This window comes from Talpa europaea (assembly GCF_964194135.1).
Source record: "Talpa europaea genome assembly, chromosome: 9".
NCBI lineage: Eukaryota > Metazoa > Chordata > Mammalia > Eulipotyphla > Talpidae > Talpa > Talpa europaea.
In genome coordinates this window covers 69,953,205-69,971,823 of record NC_140076.1, presented here as the reverse complement: position 1 = coordinate 69,971,823, position 18,619 = coordinate 69,953,205, and positions in this window count along the sequence as shown.

The window sequence follows — 18,619 nt, the reverse complement described above, 5'->3', positions numbered from 1 at the left end:
AGATGAATGAAATAGAAAGTATTACATGCCAAAATTTACAAGATGTAGTTAAAGTAGAGCCTACAGGGAAACTCACAGTGGTAGATGCCTATATTAATAAAGAAGAAAGATCTCAAATTGATAACATAACTTTACATAGGAAGACACTGGAAAAAGAAGAGCAAACTAAACCCAATGCAAGCAAAAGAATGAGAATGATAAAGAGCAGAACAAAATTAATGTTACAAATAATATATATAACAGAGAAAATCAGTGGAGATGAAACCTGGTTTTTTGAAAGCACCAAGAAAATATTAAATCTTTACATAGATTACCAGAGAGAGAATTCAAGTTTCTAAAGTTAAAAAAAAACTACTGAAGTCTCTAAAACAAAGAATGAAAGAGGGGACATAAGGGGATATTATGAATTGAATGCCAACAAATTGCATTATTTAGATGAAGTGGATAAATTCTAGGAAGTCACAAACTACTAAAACTGACTTAAGAAGTAGAAAACCCAAATAGAACTATAACAAGGAAAAACACTGGATTAATAATTTAAAATTTTGCCACACACTCTATGCCAAAACCCAGATGACTTCACTGGAGAATTCTACCAAACATCATTAAAAATTTAATAGCAATTCTTCCCAAATTCTACAAAACAATAGAAGAGGAGGGAATTCTTTCTAACTTATTTTATATTTTCTCTTTTTTTAAAGATTCATTTTTTTATTTATACAAGCACCAGGTACAGTCAGAAGCACAGGAGGGTGAGAGAATTCACCAGAGTCAGAGCGGGGAGCAGAACAGACAGACTGACGAAATACACCGCTGAGGGGAGCAGTGGGCGCGGCAGAAGAGGTCTGCTGGGCCTTGTGGGACCCTCACTGGTGTGGGACCATCGCCCGTGGCCGGGCATCAAACTGACACTGCAGAGGCTGAAGGCAGCTTCGCAGCCCAGCGCTCAACCATTGCGCCACTGGGGAGGCCCCTCTAACTTATTTTATGAAGCCAGTATTCCCTGATTCCAAACCAAGGAAAACTACAGACCAATATCTCTTATGGAAATAAATGCAAAAATCCTTAACATAATAGTAGAAAATTGTATCCAACAATGTATAAAAAAAGATTTTGTGGAGACTCCCTGGTGGCTCAAGGGGTTAAGACGCAACCTATGAAGCTATCCACAGCCACTGCAGCACGAGTTCAATCCCCAGCCAAGGAGCTAACCCACATGGACCAGCAGACCTCTCCTAATTCACCTGTTGCTCCCCTCAGCAGTGTATTTCAGTCAATCTGCCTGTTCTGCTCCCCACTCTGTCTCTGGTGAATCCTCTTACCCCCCACACCTCTGGCCTGTACCCTAGTTCTTGTATGCATAAATCAATCTTTAAAAAAAAAAAGATTTTGTGCCTTGATCAAGTGGGATTCATCTCAAGAACAAAAGGTTGATTTAATGTCTGAAAATCAACTTATGTAATATAATTAAATAAAGGACAAAAGCCACATGATCATATCAACAGATATGGAAAAATATTTGACAAAAATAACACCTATTCATGATAAGACACAAAAAGCTTGATATGTGCGAGAACTTCCTTAACCTGATAAAAAGCATCTACAAAAAACCCACAGCTAATTGCATACATAATGGTGAAGAACAAAACTTTCTGCCTAATATATATATATAAAAAAACAAGACAAGGCTGTCTGCTCTCAACACTTCAGTTTGACATTGTACTGGAGGTTCTTGCCAAGGCAAATAACTAAAAAATTAAAAACATCTATATTGGAAAGGAAGAAGAAAAACTATTTACTGATGACATGGTCTCATATATAGAAAATCCTAAAGAATCCACACAAGAAAGCTATTTGTTACAAATGAGTTCAGCAAGGTTGTAGGATATAAGCTCAATATGTAAAAATCAATGTATTTCTGGACACTAGCAATGAACAATCTGAAAATGAAATTAAGAAAGCAATTCCATTTACAACAGCATCAATAACTGTTCTATCATCCATTTAATTGTTGTCTTGGCTGACATCTATTGAAAATCTCTTGGCCCTATAGGTGAGACTTTATTTCTAGACTTCCAGTTTGATCCTATGTGTCTATGTTCATGCCAGTGCCATGCTGTCCTGATTATTGTTATTTTATTTTGAAATTGAGAAGTATGAGCCCTTTAACTTTATTCTTTTCAAGATTGTTTTGGCTATTTTGGGTTCTTTGTATCCTTATGAATTTTAGCACCAGTTTCCAGGGGGAGAGAGGGCTTAGAAGTTGGCAGTTTGACAAAAATTAATTTGAATCTGTAGATTTGGAGAGCTGCAGTTTTAACAATTGCCATTTAACAATATTAAATATTTAATCCATGAACACAGGGTATCTTTCCATTCATTTAAGTCTTCTTTAATTTCTTTCTACAGTGTTGAGTAGTTTTCATTTTATGAGTCTTTCACTTGTTTACAAGTGATGTTCAGATAGGGTTTCCAAGGAAGTGACATTTTGGGCTGAAAGCTGAGTGTCAGGAGTGGGTCAGTTCATGAAGGACCTAATAAGTTATTGTATTATTATAGTTGTTAGAAATCCTAGGGATCATTGTGTCTAGTGTTTCCTGGTCCTGATTATTTTTTGAATGGGTAAATGATGAAAATTGACAGCTGTGGACCCCAGGCATAAATAAGGAGAGAAAAATGGAGCCATAAGAACTGCTGTTGCTCAAGAGGAAGAATTAGCAACAGGACCAGAGAAGAGCTACAATGCTAATCTCATTCAACCTCCTTTTTTTTTTTTTTAAATCAGAACACTCCAGCCCCAACAGAATATATATTCTCTCAAGTGCATGTTCTCTCAGGAAGCATTCTCCAGGATAAGCCATAGGTTAGGTCATACACATTCTTTCCTTTTTTCTTCATATTTTATTTTATTTCATGTAATTCTTATATCATTTTTCATTTTTGCACAAAGTATGCATTTTCATTTTGGTTATATTCCCCATATAATACCCACCCCCCTTATTTTGGCCCTAATCCCTCCTACCCCACCCCTGTTAGTGTGTCTCTGGTTTATGGTTGCTTGTTGATTTTGATTTTTACTTTATAATAATTAGTCTTTTTCCTGGTCCCTTATTTAGGTTTTCCAAATTCCTGCCATGAGTGAGATCATCCAATATTTTTCTTTTTCTTTCTGGCTTATTTCGCTGAACATCATCCCTTCCAGCTCCATCATGTTGCTGCATATTGCATGAGTTTATCTTTTTTGATTGCTGAGTAATATTCAGTTGTGTATATGAACCACATCTTTTTTTTATTAAATAATAAATTTTATTTTTATATTCCCCCATACAACTGCACATGCCCCATTCTGACCCCAATCCCTCCCCTCCCGGCCCCCACCCCCCAAAAAGTGTCTCTGGTTCACAGTTTTTTGTTGATTTTGATTTTCACTTTCTTATAGTTATTCTTTTTCCTGATCCCTTATTTAAGTTTTCTAGATTCCTGCTATGAGTGAGACCATCCGGTATTTTTCTTTTTCTTTTTGGCTTATTTCGCTGAGCATGATCCCTTCCAGCGCCATCCATGTTGCTGCAAATTGCATGTGTTTATCTTTTTTGAATGCTGAGTAATATTCCATGGTATATATGTACCACATCTTCTTGATCCAGTCATCTATTTTTGGGCATTTGGGCTGTTTCCAAAGCTTAGCTATTGTAAATAGTGCTGCTATAAACATAGGGGTGCAGGTGTTCTTTGGAATGATGTTTCTGTGTCCTTTGGGTAAATACCTAGGAGTGGAATTGCTGGATCATATGGAAGCTCTATGTTTAGTAGGTCCAGAAATCTCCACACAGCTCTCCATAACGGTTGGACCAGTTTGCACTCCCACCAACAGTGCAGAAGAGTTCCTTTTTCTCCACAACCTCGCCAACATTTGTTGTTGCTAGTTGTTTTAATATGTGCCATTCTCACTTGAACCACATCTTCTTGATCCAGTCATCTATTTTTGGGCATTTGGGTTGTTTCCATAGCTTAGCTATTGTAAATAGTGCTCCTATAAACATAGGGGTGCAGGTGCCCTTTGGAATGAATGTTTCTGTGTCATTTGGGTAAATACCTAGGAGTGGAATTGCTGGATCATATGGAAGCCCTATCTTTAGTAGGTTGAGGAATCTCCACACTGCTCTCCATAGTGGTTGGACCAGTTTGCATTCCCACCAGCAGTACAGGAGAGTTCCTTTTTCTCCACATCCTCACCAACATTTGTTGTAGCTAGTTTTTTTAATATATGCCATTCTCACTGGTGTAAGATGGTATCTCGTTGTAGTTTTGATTCGCATTTCCCTGATTACAAGTGATGAAATTTTGTTCATATGCCTGTTGGCCATTTGCATTTCTTCTTTGGAGAAGTTTCTTTTCAGTTCTTCTGCCCATTTTTTGACTGGGTTATTTACTTTGTTTTTGTTGAGTCTCATCGGCTCTTTGTAGATTTTTGCGATCAGTCCTTTATCATTAGTGTTGTGTGCAAAAATTTTCTCCCAGTTTGTGGGGTTTCTCTTTGTTTTGGTTATTGTCTCTCTTGCTGTACAGAAGTTCTTTAATTTGATGTAGTCCCAACTGTTTATCTTTGCCTTCACTATTAGTAAAGTGGCAGGATACAAAATCAACACATAAAAATCAGTAGCCTTCCTATACACAAACAATAAATCTGAAGAAATCAAGAAAACCATCCCCTTTTATGACTGAAACAAAAAAAAAATCAAATTCTTTGGAATAAACCTAACAAAAGAGGTAAAGGACCTATACAAAGAAAACTATAAAACACTGTTAAAAGAAATAGAAGAAGACACAAAGAAATGGAAAGACATCCCCTGCCCATGGATTGGAAGAATTAACATTATCAAAATGGCCATCCTACCAAAAACAATTTACAAATTCAATGCTATTCCAATAAAAATTTCAATGACATTCTTCAAAGAAACAGAACAAATATTGATGAAATTCATATGCAGCCACCACAATTCCTGAATAGCCAAAGCTCTCCTGAAAAAAAAAGAAGGGAATGGAGGCATCACACTCCCAGATTTCAAACTATACTACAAAGCCATAATAATCAAAACTGGATCAAGAACAGAACAGACACATGGAACAAGAACAGACACATAGACCAATGGAACTGAATAGAAAATTCAGAAATAAACCCACAGATTTACAGTCAACTAATCTTTGACAAAGGAGCAAAGAATATACAATGGAGCAAAGAAAGTTTGTTCAATAAATGGTGCTGGGAAAACTGGGTCACTACATGCAAAGGAACGAAGATTGACTACTACCTCACACCATGCACAAAAACCAACTCAAAATGGATTAAAGAACTAGACATAAGACCTGAAACCATAAAATATATAGAAGGAAATATAGGCAAAACACTACATGACATGCACCTCAAAGACATCTTTACAGACACATCACTCAACCTCTTTTTAATGCAGAAAAGAGGGCCTCCCTGGTGGCACAAGGGGTTAATCACAGCACTGTGAAGTTATCCGCAGCCTCTGCAGCACCAGTTCGAGTTCCATCTGCAGCCAGGGAGCTACCCAACTGGCGCAGCAGACCTTTCCTGTCTCACCCACTGCTCCCCTCAGTGTATTTCAGTAGATCTTCCTGTTCTGTTCCTTACTCTGTCTCTGGCGAATACTCTCACCCCCTGCACCTCTGACCTGTACCCCAGGTCTTGTATGCATAAATAAATAAATCTTTTTTAAAAATACAACACCACCCCCACCCCCACCCCTGCCTGCCATGTACCTGGTAAATTTGAATAAAAGCCTGAAAAGCCACCAAGAGCTCCAGGACTCCTCCTTTACTCCTGTCTGCTTGGGTCATAGAGATCCTGCCCTGTGCCCATGCTGCCACTATAGGATCCCTCCTTATCACTTGCCTCACAGAAAATTTAATTAAAAATGAATCATAGACTTAAATGTAAGAGCTTAAACTATAAAAGTTTTAGAAGGAAGTATAGGTGAAAATCTTCATGATTTGGGTTAGAGAGTTCTTAAAGGGGGAAAAAATGTTAAATTTTACTTCATCAAAATAAAAAAGCTTTTGCACTTTCAAAGTACACCATTCAAAAGATGAAAAGACTAGCAATAGAATGAAAGAATGTTTAGAAATCATGTACTTAATAAAGGACTTGTAGTCAGGATATATAAAGTACACTTACAACTCAATAGTCAGAAGATTAAACAACCCAATTTAAAAATGGGAAACAGATAAAAAGAACATTTCATCATAGCAAAAAAGAACATGAGAAGATGCTCAACATGTGTGTGTCCTGATGTGACCTTGTTGGAGACCCCTAAGGCATGAAGTGCTGAGATAGGGAAAGTGTTGGGGTCATGACTGGAAGACTGGGCAACATGGGCTGGAAGACTGGCCTGAGTCCACACCGTGATGTCCTTCCTTTTATCAGCAAAGCTAAGCCTGAGGGAGAAACAAGCATGGGAACAGAACAACTTGATAATGCAGAACCTTGGCAGTGAATGTGTGCCAGATTAATGCTGAATACTAACAGTATGTCTTGTAACTAACAAAAGTGGGGAGGGCGGTTTATCTCAATAAAAATGAGTTGTACCAGGTACTGAGGACGCTTGAGCTTGGACTGAGAAGCCTTGTGTCCCCTGGGTCCCACTTTTCTTAAACTCTATTTTGTGTCTGTCAGTTCTTTATTTCTCCTCAACCCTGTTCCCTGGGATGGTTCCCGGCATGACCTAATGAGATGAACACAATATCACCCACGTGTATTCTTGGCAGAATTGTAATCCTGGACCTAGTTGTGAGAAACAACCAAACAAATCCTGATTCTAAAACACTCTTCGTGATCATGTGTGGTGGCACAGGCGGTTGAGTGCAGTGCTGTGGGGCTGTCCGCAGCCTCCACGGTGCGTGTTCGATCCCAGTCGGCCAAGGAGATACCCACATGGCATGGCAGACCTCTCCTGTCTCTCCTGCTGCTCCCCTCAGCAGTGTATTTCAGTCAGTCTGCCTGTTCTGTTCCCCACTCTGTCTCTAGTGGATCCCTCACCCCCTGCACCTCTGGTCTGTATCCCAGTTCTTGTCTGCACGAATAAATAGATCTTTAAAAAAAATAGTTAATGCTCTGGAGAGGGGGATAGAGAGAAGGCATAAGATATGACAACCCCATGCAATGTGTGACTTTAGGTTGGAGCCTGAATAGAAAAACCAGTCTCAGTTGACCCTTAAACCACATGGGTTTGATTTGCACAGGTCTGCTTATACATGGACTTTTTTCTATCTGCAGGTTTTTGCATTCACAGATTCAACCATCCTCAGATGTTGGCTGGTTGAATCTTCAGATTCTGAATCTGGGAAATGGGGGGTCAACTATGAGGGAGTTGAGCATCCCCAAATTTTGGTATCTTCAAGAGGAGTTCTGAAACCAGTTCCCCTTGTATATCAAACAATGACTACAACTTCTTTTAGGGAAAAGGGTGTTGCCAACAGTTTTATGCAGGTTTTGACTAACAAGAGTTGCTCTTCTTAGACAATTAAGAGAAAAAAAGCTCAAAATACAAGTGATTAGTTGAGGCCCTGCAAAAGTGAATGAGTTTTAGTAGGAATATAATGACCAGAAAAATCCCAACTTTTCTAGAGGAAGTAGAAAGCTGGGGTTGAAGTGAAGTGACGTGAAGTGAAGTGAATTGAAGTGAAGTGAAGTGAAACTAAAGTGAAGGCAGGGGTTGACCTGGGTTTGGGTTGAGGCTGAAGAAGGAATGGGGTAAAGGCAGCAAAAAGGACAGATACCAAAGATGGTCATGGTTTTGGCCATCTTGTCATTGCCTTTTTTTGTTTTTTAAGATTTTAAAATTTTATAGAGGGAAGGGGAGAGGAAGGACTAGGGTCAAAATACGGGGGCGGTTGCAATTGTATGGGGAATATAACCAAAATGATAATGCATACATTATGCAAAAATGAAAAATGATGTAAAATTATATAAAATAAAATATTAAAAAAATAAAATTAAATAAAAAATAAAAATTAAGGTCTCAAAAAAGATTTAAAATTTTATTTAAAGATTTTTATATTTATATTTTATATTTATTTTTTCATAGAAGAACAGGGGTGTAGGCTAGGGGTATAGGCTAGAGGTGTGGGGTGGGAGGATTCACCAACCTGAGACAGAGTGGGGAGCATAGCAGGTATATTTACTGAAATACACTGCTGAGGGGAGCAGCAGGAGAAACAGGAGAGGGCTGCTGGGCCATGAGGGTCACCTTCCTGGCCAGGAATAGAACTTGGGCTATAGTTGTGATAGTGTTGAGACTTAACCCTTAGGCTACCAGGTAGGGCCTTGCCATTGCCTTTATTTACCTTCAGCTAAGCAGCGAGGAGTAAAAGCTGCTACCAGGTGTAGTTTGTCACAGAAATTGTCAAGTGGATAGTGCAACCCTCCTCATAATTTAGGAATGTGTCATATTTTATTTTATTTTAAGATTTATTTATTTACACAAGAACTGGGGTACAGGCCAGAAGTGTGGGAGGGTGAGAGGATTCACCAGAGACAGAACGGGGGAGCAGAACAGGCAGACAGACCAAAGACACTGCTGAGGGGAGCAGCGGGTGAGACAGGGGAGGTCTGCTGCACCATGTGGGTATCTCCCTGGCCAGCCGGGAATTGAACCCACGCTGCAGAGGCTGCGAACAGCTTCACAGCACTGCGCTCAAACCTCTGTGCTGCCAGGGAGGCCCAGGAATGTATATTCTTTTAAATGGATACCTACGTATAAAGGTAACCTGATACCCAAAGGCTGTAGGCTTTTAGATGGTGAAAAGAAACTAGAGAATCCAATTTTAATACAAATATCTTAAGTTATATATCCAATAGGCACTATCCTGACTAACCTTGCAAAATAGTTAATAGATGGCTGACCACAAATTGCCTAGCTCTATGTATGATCCTTTTATCTTTTTTTCATTTTGCAGATGTGTTGTCACTGCTTAGAATTCTATTGCAGCTCCTATATGGGAATCCTCTCCACAGCTCATTTATAAATTACACAACAAAATCAGGGTTATTATAATGTAGGATTAAAATAAAATATCTCCTTATTGTTATGAGATCCCTAACCCCTGTTGTTCAAGGGCCAGCTGTACATGGCTCTGACAGACACTACTGAGACAATGAGGAAGTCGGAATCTGGCCCGTGGAGCCAGATCCCCACAGAATCTGTGGGGTTGTGGTTTTTCTTCCTGTTTAAAGCAGGCAGGGGTATTTTTATCCCATTGGCTGGATAATAGTTATACAGTACACCCTTGTTCTTAGGAGTTATATACTAAAGAATGTAGCGGTGAAAGTTAGGATGTCTGAAACTTATTTTCAAATGATTTAGAACAAAATAGAGATAAAAACACAAGTTGAAAGTGTTAACAGGGCACCCCTGGTGGTGTAGGATTTAAGTCTAGGTGCCAATTGCCAGCCACTACGACCTGAGTTCGATCCCCAGCCAGGGAGCTGACCCACATGTCACAGCAGACCTCTCCTGTCTTGCCCGCTGCTCCCCTCAGCAGTGCTTTCAGTCCATCTGCCTGTTCTGCTCCCCACTCTGTCTCTGGTGAATCCTCTCACTCCCTGCACCTCTGGCCTACACCCAAGTTCTTCTACAAATAAATAAATAAATCTTAAAAGAAAAGAACACAACACACCTGAATTGAACAAGCTGAGGGCAATTCTCACTGTTGCAAGGGAAATATGCACCATGGGGAGCACAGGTCTCAGTAAGAGAGTGTTAGAAAGGACAGGATAGGGGCCTGTTATAGGGCGTGTGTGTGTGTGTAAGGAAATTGGACCTTTTCTGGATTGGATGTGGGAAATGGGCTAATTCTTTTTTTTTTCAAGGATTTGTTTTATTTATTTGTGCATACAATAACTGGGGTGGAGACCAGAGGTGTTGGGGAATGAGAGGATTCACAGAGACCGAGTGGAGAGCAGAACAGGCAGATCCACCGAAATACACTGCTGAGGGGAGCAGCGGGCAAGATGGGAGAGGTCTGCTGCGCCATGTGGGTCACCTCCCTGGCTGGGGATCGAACTCCTGCTGCAGTGGCTGTGAATAGCTTCATAAGTTGCGTCTTAACCCTGCACCACCAAGGAGGCCCAAAGTGGGCTAATTCTATGATTGGGTATCTTAATCTTACTAAGGAGGGAAGATCAGACTGAGGGTAGAACTAAAATTAGGAAAGAGCAGCAACATATTGGACAAAATAAGGAGATTTTTGATCATTTTGGGGGGCTCAAGGTATGTTTTTGTTTTGCCACAGTGTTGGTGCAGCCTTACTTTTTACCTGATTCATCATGTGGTGATCTTGTCTGGTGTGGACGTTCTGTGGAATTGTTGATGCTGAGTAGGAGAAGGCTCACATTACCAGACCAACTCCTGGGTGCCCAGGCTGCTCTCTCTTTCTCAATGTCTACTGACAGCACAACCTCATTCATCTGTGAGGACTCAGAAGGAGACTTCTTGAGACATACACATTCATCTACTTGTCCCTCATGGTCAGCCACCCGCTTCTTGATGATTTCTTTCTGCTGTGACTGTGCACGTCCAGTCGTCTGCTTCTTAGAGCAGACATTTTCCTTTCCTTCCACCAGCCATTGGAGGACTAGGGTTCATTGTTCTAGGACAATGAACATTCTTCTTGGTCTGTGTTCTGAAACACAACTTGTCTGTTGATGAAGAGTCAGGGATTGTGGTTTTTCTTCCTTATTTAAAGCAGGCAGGGGTATTTTTATCCCATTGTTGCCAGTCTGCCCTGTTGTTCTAGCAAGACAAGGAAAAACAGGAAAAGACTATCACAACTACCATATCTTGGTAGACCCCAGGAAATACATATTTCTCCTCTGTAGTTGTGGATGAGTTGGTTTTGTTTGTCTTGATTAACTAGACCACTACAAATACTATAGATGATAACCTAGATGATACCAGATGCTTTTTTTTTAAAGATTTATTTATTTTTATACAAAAACTAGGGTACAGGTTAGAGTCGCAGGAGGGTGAGAGGATTCACCAGAGGCAGAGCAGGAAGCAGAACAGGCAGACAGACTGAAATACACTGCTGAGGGGAGCAGCAGGCAAGACAGGAGAGGTCTGCTGCACCATGTGGGTATCTCCCTGGCCGGCCAGGAATTGAACCCATGCTGCAGAGGCTGCAGACAGCTTCACAGTACTGCGCTCAACGTGCTGCGCCACCAGGGAGGCCCGATACCAGATGCTTTTTAAAGTCAATGAGTTTATGTCTTGCATGGGGTTGTGGAAATGGCTTGCATGTCTTGCCAGGCAGATATTGGAAGCCTTCCAAATCCTAGCAAACTCACTCTAATTTAGGTTAGAACTGTTGACATAATAAGGTAATAGATTCTCTGAAATAAAATAAAAATGACCTCATTCAATGGTAATAACCTTTCAACACTAATAAAACTTACTGTTTATTTGTGTTCCTTGTGTGTCAAACCATTATACCAGATGCTGATTGTCACAGGGAGTGACTGTGGTCAGTGGCACAAGGTAGAATTTGGGGCGGGGGCAGGGGTGTTGAAAGAACCCACCTTGGACAGGGCAAAGGAGAGTGGATTCATGGAATACCCTGCTGAAGAAGCAGCTGACCAGACGAGAAATTTCATCTATGTGAGGAAGGTCTGAGGCTCTTCTTTGTCCTCTGTTTTCACTGACTTTTCTTCATGACCTAGGGCACCGTTTTCTGTTTTTTCATTTTTCATCAGTTGTTATCTGCCAGGGCATTGGATCAGGACTGGTCCTATATTCCTTGAGTTCAAGCTCCCGCTGGCCTTTTTTGGTCATAGGTAGGTCTCATGGCTTTGTTCCTAAGGTAACCTTTTCCATCCCCTTACTTGTTCATGCCACTAGTAGTGTCTGCTGAGCAGAGTCCAGAGTCTAAAATCATACCACAACACTTATGTTTTGTTTACTCTCAGCAGCCAGGCAAGATAGGCAGATATGTGAAGTTCTTTAGTGATTGGAAATTGGGGTTAGTGACTTGACCGAAGCTGCAGTGAATTAATGGCAGAGGTGGAACTCACACCTCATCTGCCAGTTCTGGCTGACCCAACCCCAAGAATTCTTCTGGTAACTCTCCTTGGCCCTTTGGTTTTTGCCTACCCCCACTTCATGTGACTGCAAATCTGTGAAAAGCAAGATGATTTAATTATGTGTGAACGAGTTTTCTGCAGAAAGTGAAATGAGGATGTGGCAGTGTGTTAGGAAAGTCTGTTTTCTCCCATTTTGGAGTGAGATTCTGGGTCACTACTCAAAAGGGCAGGTTGGGTAAAAATGTATGGCCAACAGGCCTCTGGTGTTGCCAGTAGTAAGGGTGCAAATAAAACATTCCCTAGAGCAGGGACAGCGGTTCTGAGCCCCTTTCTTATTCTAGTTTCCAGGGAACAGTCCCCAAAACTGTGCAATGTCTAGAGAGGTCATAAGATGGGGCACCGCTACAAGGGAGGGCAGAGGACCCCAGCCCCTAGAAATTCAAACTTTTCCAGCATGTTGCACTGACCTCAAGCCCATTGGAAAGGTAGCGTCCCTGAGCCTCTAGGTTTCCTCTGTCTTGGCCAAGGGGCTTACCAGGGAAATGCTTAATGTTGGGCCCATGAACTGGACTCTATTCCAGTGAGTTCCTAGAGGGGAGGAAGTAGCCACCTAGGGAGCAGCACCTTTGTGCTACTTATTCCACTAATGAGGAAAAAGAACACTGAGCTGCCCAACAAGTGCTGCTCTTCAGGGGACTGCGATGTTTCCTGAAAAGGAAAATTGTGCAAATTTGCCTAAATGATGCCAAAATAAACCTGGCCACCAGCATTGCATCCGCAGGCAGACAGGTAAACAAGGTGGAAAGGGGCGAGCAAACAAAGAAGAGGGAGCTTGGGTGTGGGAAGGGTGGCACTGGATCTCCCAGGAAGAAGAGAAGGAGAAGGTAACCTCAGCCTGGAGGGCCAAGAAGACTGGCACAGCTGGTGCCTGCCACCGGGGGCGGGGGAGGGCTCCAATTCATGTCCATAAAACTGAGTTCTGGCTCCATGTGGGCCACTGAGGTGTCATGCTGACATATCCCTAGGCCTGAGCTCAGGGGATGATGTGCTAGTGGAATGTGGGGCAGGAGATGACAAAGTGTGATCTAGTTAAAGGTAATACTTATGAGAGCAGTAAAAAGTGTGGTGTGTGTGCGTGTACACTGAGCTCTTTGGAGCAGGTGGGCAGGGAGGCCTCTATGAAGAAGGGACTTGAGGAGAGAGGTCACTGAGGACAAGTGCCTTCTTCCTCCCTTCCTGTGCAAAGGACATGCTGGGTGCTGCACTGTCAGACTGTTGCCAGAACCCAGCCGCCTCAATGGGGGGAGCCAGCAAGAGCAGTGGTATTCGTTCAACCTGCTGCTCCACCATAAGTCAATTGTGGCAGTTGCTCCTCAGTACTCAGTAACTGCCTTTTTGTCAGTTGTGGCAGGGTCCTCCCCAGAGACCTTTTATGTAAGTGTACTTCCTGGATGGTGGAATGGACCAATCAGGTGTGAGCTATGAGCTGATTGATGCTAAATGGTCTTATCAGACTTTTGTTGCCAGGACCCAGCCTCTCACCACAAGTCAGTTGTGGCGGATGCTCCTCAGAGCCCTTTTATGTAAAGTGCACTTCCTGGATTGTGGAATGGACCAATCAGGTGCTATAGGTTGATTGGTAAATGGTCCAATCAGCCACAGGATTGAAAAATGGTCCAATCAGACTTGTGGGTGGGACACCCTTAAGGAGGATATAAGCCAGGGTCTAAGGGAGCTGAAGAGAGAGACTAAGCCAACTGAAAGACAGAGAATGAGAGAGAGAGGGAGAGAGTCCCCCAGGAGGGAGATGATGATGCCAGCACACAGACACCAGCACCACAGAGGGAGAGATGATGCCAGTCAACAGAGAGGAGAGTCAATGCCAGCCCCTGAAGAAAAGAAGACAGTTCCAGCCTCCGAAGAAAGAAGAAAAGAAGCATCAGCAGCCCACCTCCAAGGAGGGAAGAGAAGTCGAAGGACTCTGCCACACACTGGGCCTTGGTCCTGTCTCTGACATTGCCTGAGAGGAGCACCAAAGGCCCTGGGCCTGGAGTCTCAAAGAGCTGTTTGTTGTTGGTACCTTGGTGAGGCAGCCACCACTTGTGGATACAGTGAGCTCTTTGTTTCCCCTGTTTGTAAATAAACCCCCTGGTTGTTGTTCCTGGAACCTGAGGTCTCTTGCAATTGTGTGTGTGGGTGAGAACCCACAGACAGTGACCTGTCCTTTTATCGGGCACTGTCCTTTGTTAGTCTATAGCTCTTGGTTTGGTTCTTGATCTTTTGGGGCTTTTTGGTGGCTCCCTGGTCTCAGAGACCCTGTGGCCTCTTTTGTGGCCCTCTCCGCCCCTGCTTCAGTACCATGCTGGCCATCAAATGCTGTTGCTGAATTTGTATCACCCCCACCCTTGAACCCATATGTTGAAACCTAACCCCAGTGTGATGGTATTAGTTGGGGACTTTAGGAATTTATTAGGTCATAAGGGTGGGGCCCTCATGAATGGGATTAGTGTCCCTATAAAAGAGACGCCAGAGGGTGTCCTCTCCCCTCTGCCAGATGAGGACAGACCAGGAAGACAATGGACTTGAACCAGCAGCACGTTCTCATTAGACACAGAATCTTCAGGTGCCTAGATCTCGGACTTCCTAGTTTCCTGAACTCTGTGAAATACATGTGTTAAGTCACAGATGTAATAATATTTTTGTCATGGCAGACCAGATGGACAAGACCCTAAACTACAGAAGGAAATTTAGAGTTCACACTAATCTTCTGATGTGTTATTTAGTCCTCCAAGGACTCTGACCAAGTTGAGAGAGGTGATGACTTGAGGAAGGTGACACAACAATTAAGTGGGATGTTCTAATAGCAATTCCTTGCCTAAGTCTGAAACATGTGCTCTTCCTCTAAAATGTCTCTTTAAGAAGTCAGTGTTTTAAAATAGTTCCTTGGAAATATGGATGCCAAGACAAGATTAACCAGTTAACTGTGGAAGGATTTTTACTAGGGGAAATGTCTGAAATCAGAAGGGAGCCAGAAGAGGTAGAGAGAGTGGCCAGATTTCTGTGAAAGTTCAGGTGCCAACAAAGAAGACCCCTGAGCGGGAGAGGAGAGCAGTGGGGCTGTGTTTCCTGTAAATTGTGTGATGGGTTTCACATTTGTGTGTGTGGTGGTGTGGGATCAGCCAATTAAGGATTTTGGGAGTAGGAGTCAGGGCAAGATACAATCTCAGGACTGCCACAGTCAGTACAGACGGCGTGTATAGACGTGCGTGTGCACGGCATGGCAATGTTCTGGTCAATGACAGGCCACACATGTGACAGTGGTCCCTCTACACAGTGTGGGGGTGTAGTGGGCTGGACCATTTCAGTTTGTATAACAGCTCCATGAGGAAATCGCCTGATAGCACATTTCTCAGAATGTGTCTATCCTTGTCGTTAAGCGAGGCATGACTGTTTTTGGTTTTTGGTCCACTCATGAAGAGAGATTACCAGTCAGAAGCAGCAGAAGGGCCAAGGAGGCAGGCAAGCAAAGGATGCTTTAGCTTCTTTCCCTTACAGGACCCATCAACTCCCTGTGGAGCTGGTAGGTCAGGGATCCCAAACACCAATTATTATTGCCTTGTGTTGCCTTGTGTTATGGGTCATCCTAACTAGGTGATGGGGTGTCCACACATTTGATCAACCCTTATTCTGGGTGTTTCTGTGAGTGTGAGTGTTTTCAGTGGTCTGTGGGTGTTTTCAGATGAGAGGAACACTTGAATGGCTAAAGAGAAGATTGCCTTCCATAAGGTGTGTGAGTTTTATCCAATCCACCGAAGATCTGAATAGAACAGAAAGGCTACCTTCCCAGGATAAGAGTTCTTACTGCCTGACAGCCTTTGAATGGAGACATGGGCTTTTTCCTGTTTCATATTTGAACTAAAATATCGTCTTCCTGGGTCTCAAGCCTTTATCTTTGTTTTTGTTTGTTTGTTTGTTTAAAGATTTGTTTATTTATGCATACAAGAACTGGAGGACAAGCCAGAGGTGGGAAGGGTGAGAGGATTCACCAGATACAGAGTGGGGAGCAGAACAGGCAGATTGACTGAAATACACTGCTGAAGGGAGCAGTGGGCGAGTCAGGAGAAGTCTGCTGCACCATGTGGGTGGCTCCCTGACTGGGGATCAAACTTGTGCTGCAGTGTCTGCAGATAGATTCACAGGTTGCATCTTAATCCCTTGTGCCATCAGAGAGGTCCTCAAGCCTACATCTTTGAACTTGAACTATTGGTATATCATTGCTTCCCTTGGTCCTTAGTCCTCTGAACTCACACTGGGTATCCAGTTGCCATTTCATCTTTCAAATCTTGAGGCTTTCCTGCCTCTGTAATCATATGAGCCAATTCATAGATATATAGAGAAACAGAGATATAGGGATAGATATTTAAATATATATGTAGATGTACATATGATAATAGAATTAAAATATTATTGTAGGGCACATATCAAAAAAACTAGCAACAACTAATGCTGGTGAGGATGTGGTGAAAAAGGAACTCTCCTACACTGCTGGTGGGAATACAAACTGGTCCAACCACTATGGAAAGCTGTGTGGAGTTTCCTCAACCTGCTAAAGATAGAGCTTCCATATTACCCAGCAATTCCACTCCTAGGTATTTACCCAAAGGACACAAAAACTGATTCAAAAGAACACCTGTACCCCTATGTTTATTGCAGCACTATTTATAATAGGCAAAACCTGGAAACAACCCAAATGCCCCCAAATAGATGAATGGGTCAAGAAGATGTGGTATATATACACAATGGAATACTATTCAGCAATCAAAAAAGATAAACTCATGCCATTCACAGCAATGTGGATGGAGCTAGAAGGAATTATGCTCAGTGAAATAAATCAGGATAAAGAAAAGTATCAGGGGCCTCCCCAGTGACGCAGCAGTTGAGCGCTGGGTTGCGAAGCTGCCCGCAACCTCTGCAGCGCCAGTTCAATCTCCGGCTGCTCCCTGGCCACCGGAGGAGGGTCCCACATGGCGCGCAGACCTCTCCTGCCGCCCGCTGCTCCCCTCAGCAGTGTACTTCAGTCCTTCTGCCTGCTCTGCTCCCCGCTCTGGCTCTGGTGAATTCTCTCACCCTCGTGCGCTTCTGACTGTGCCCAGTGCTTGTATAAATAAATCTTTAAAAAATATATATATATCAGATGGCTTCACTTATAGGAGGAAATTAGGGGAACCAAATAAGACAGTGTAAAAAAATAACAACAATACAAAACACAACAAACAAAACCAGACAATTATAAATCAGAGACATCTTGCAGGGAAGGAGGAGGGAGAGGAATGGGAGGGAGGGAGGAGCACAGGGGACCGTGGTGATGGTGCACGGGTGCATTGGTGAAGGAAATTCTATGGGGACTACACCTGAGAAGGGGAGAGCAAACATTGTTTAAAAATGAACAATGATGTAAAAAATAAAATAAGTAAATAAATAAAATATAAAAAATATATTATTCTAATTAATATATCCTATTATCCTATTGACTCTCTGAATACCCCTAATACATCTATTTTACTCATTCTTGGGCAGACTATTGTATTTTATAAGGTTCCTTTTCCTCTTTTGCCATCAAACCCCACTATACACTTGCATGGAGAAGTGTGCCTGGAACAGAGCAGGTAAGAGCAAAGATCCAGAAGAACCAATTCAGTGCAGGACCAATCCTCCATTTTACCTCTGGACAGGTGACTGCTCTTTGAATGTCACAGCTTTAGGTGACAGCACTGTGTGAAATGGCATCAGTGAGTCCCTCCAGCTAGTCTCTAGTGAAAACAACAAACCCAATAAGTACTCAAGAACAACAATCTTATCCCTGTATGATATGCATATTGTGGGGGATTCTGCCATCTTATGCCTGCCTGCTGCAATTCCTAAAGATTCCTTAACTTTGGAGGGAGAGGGTTGGCTTTAGTCCTGTTCCAGACCCAAAGTAAAAAAATTTATTCCCAAAGTGGTGCCTGTCCCTGGCCTTGGAGGCCCTGTCTGTACCCACATAGTCCTTCCTGCTGGCACCCCTTTTGTGTTGAAGTTTCTGGACCCTTCTTGTCCAGCTTCTTTCTAGAAGCCTCTTGTGCTTGGTCCTGCAATTCTAGAACAAACATTCACTCGCACGAAGGATCCAGTTAGTTGGTCTCTCTGTCTCTTGTCCTTAAACTCCCTCCCACCCTCTGCCCCGGGAGGCCCTCCTCTGATTCAGAAGTATCTGCCCTGAGGGGCCAGAACTCCCAAGAATCTGCCAGAAAGTGCCTACTCACACTCATCCCTCCATTAGTTTTTCTGCACCCCAGCATCCTCAGATGATCTTTCCCTGATCTAGGGATTCTCAACAGTGACATTATTGACACTGGGGGCAGGATGATTTCTTTGTTGTGGGCCTGGGGGAGGAGTTGCTGCCTCCGTAGGATGTTTGATAGCATCACTGGCCTCCTATCAAACTAGATGCCTGTTGTCATCTCAAAAATATCTCTA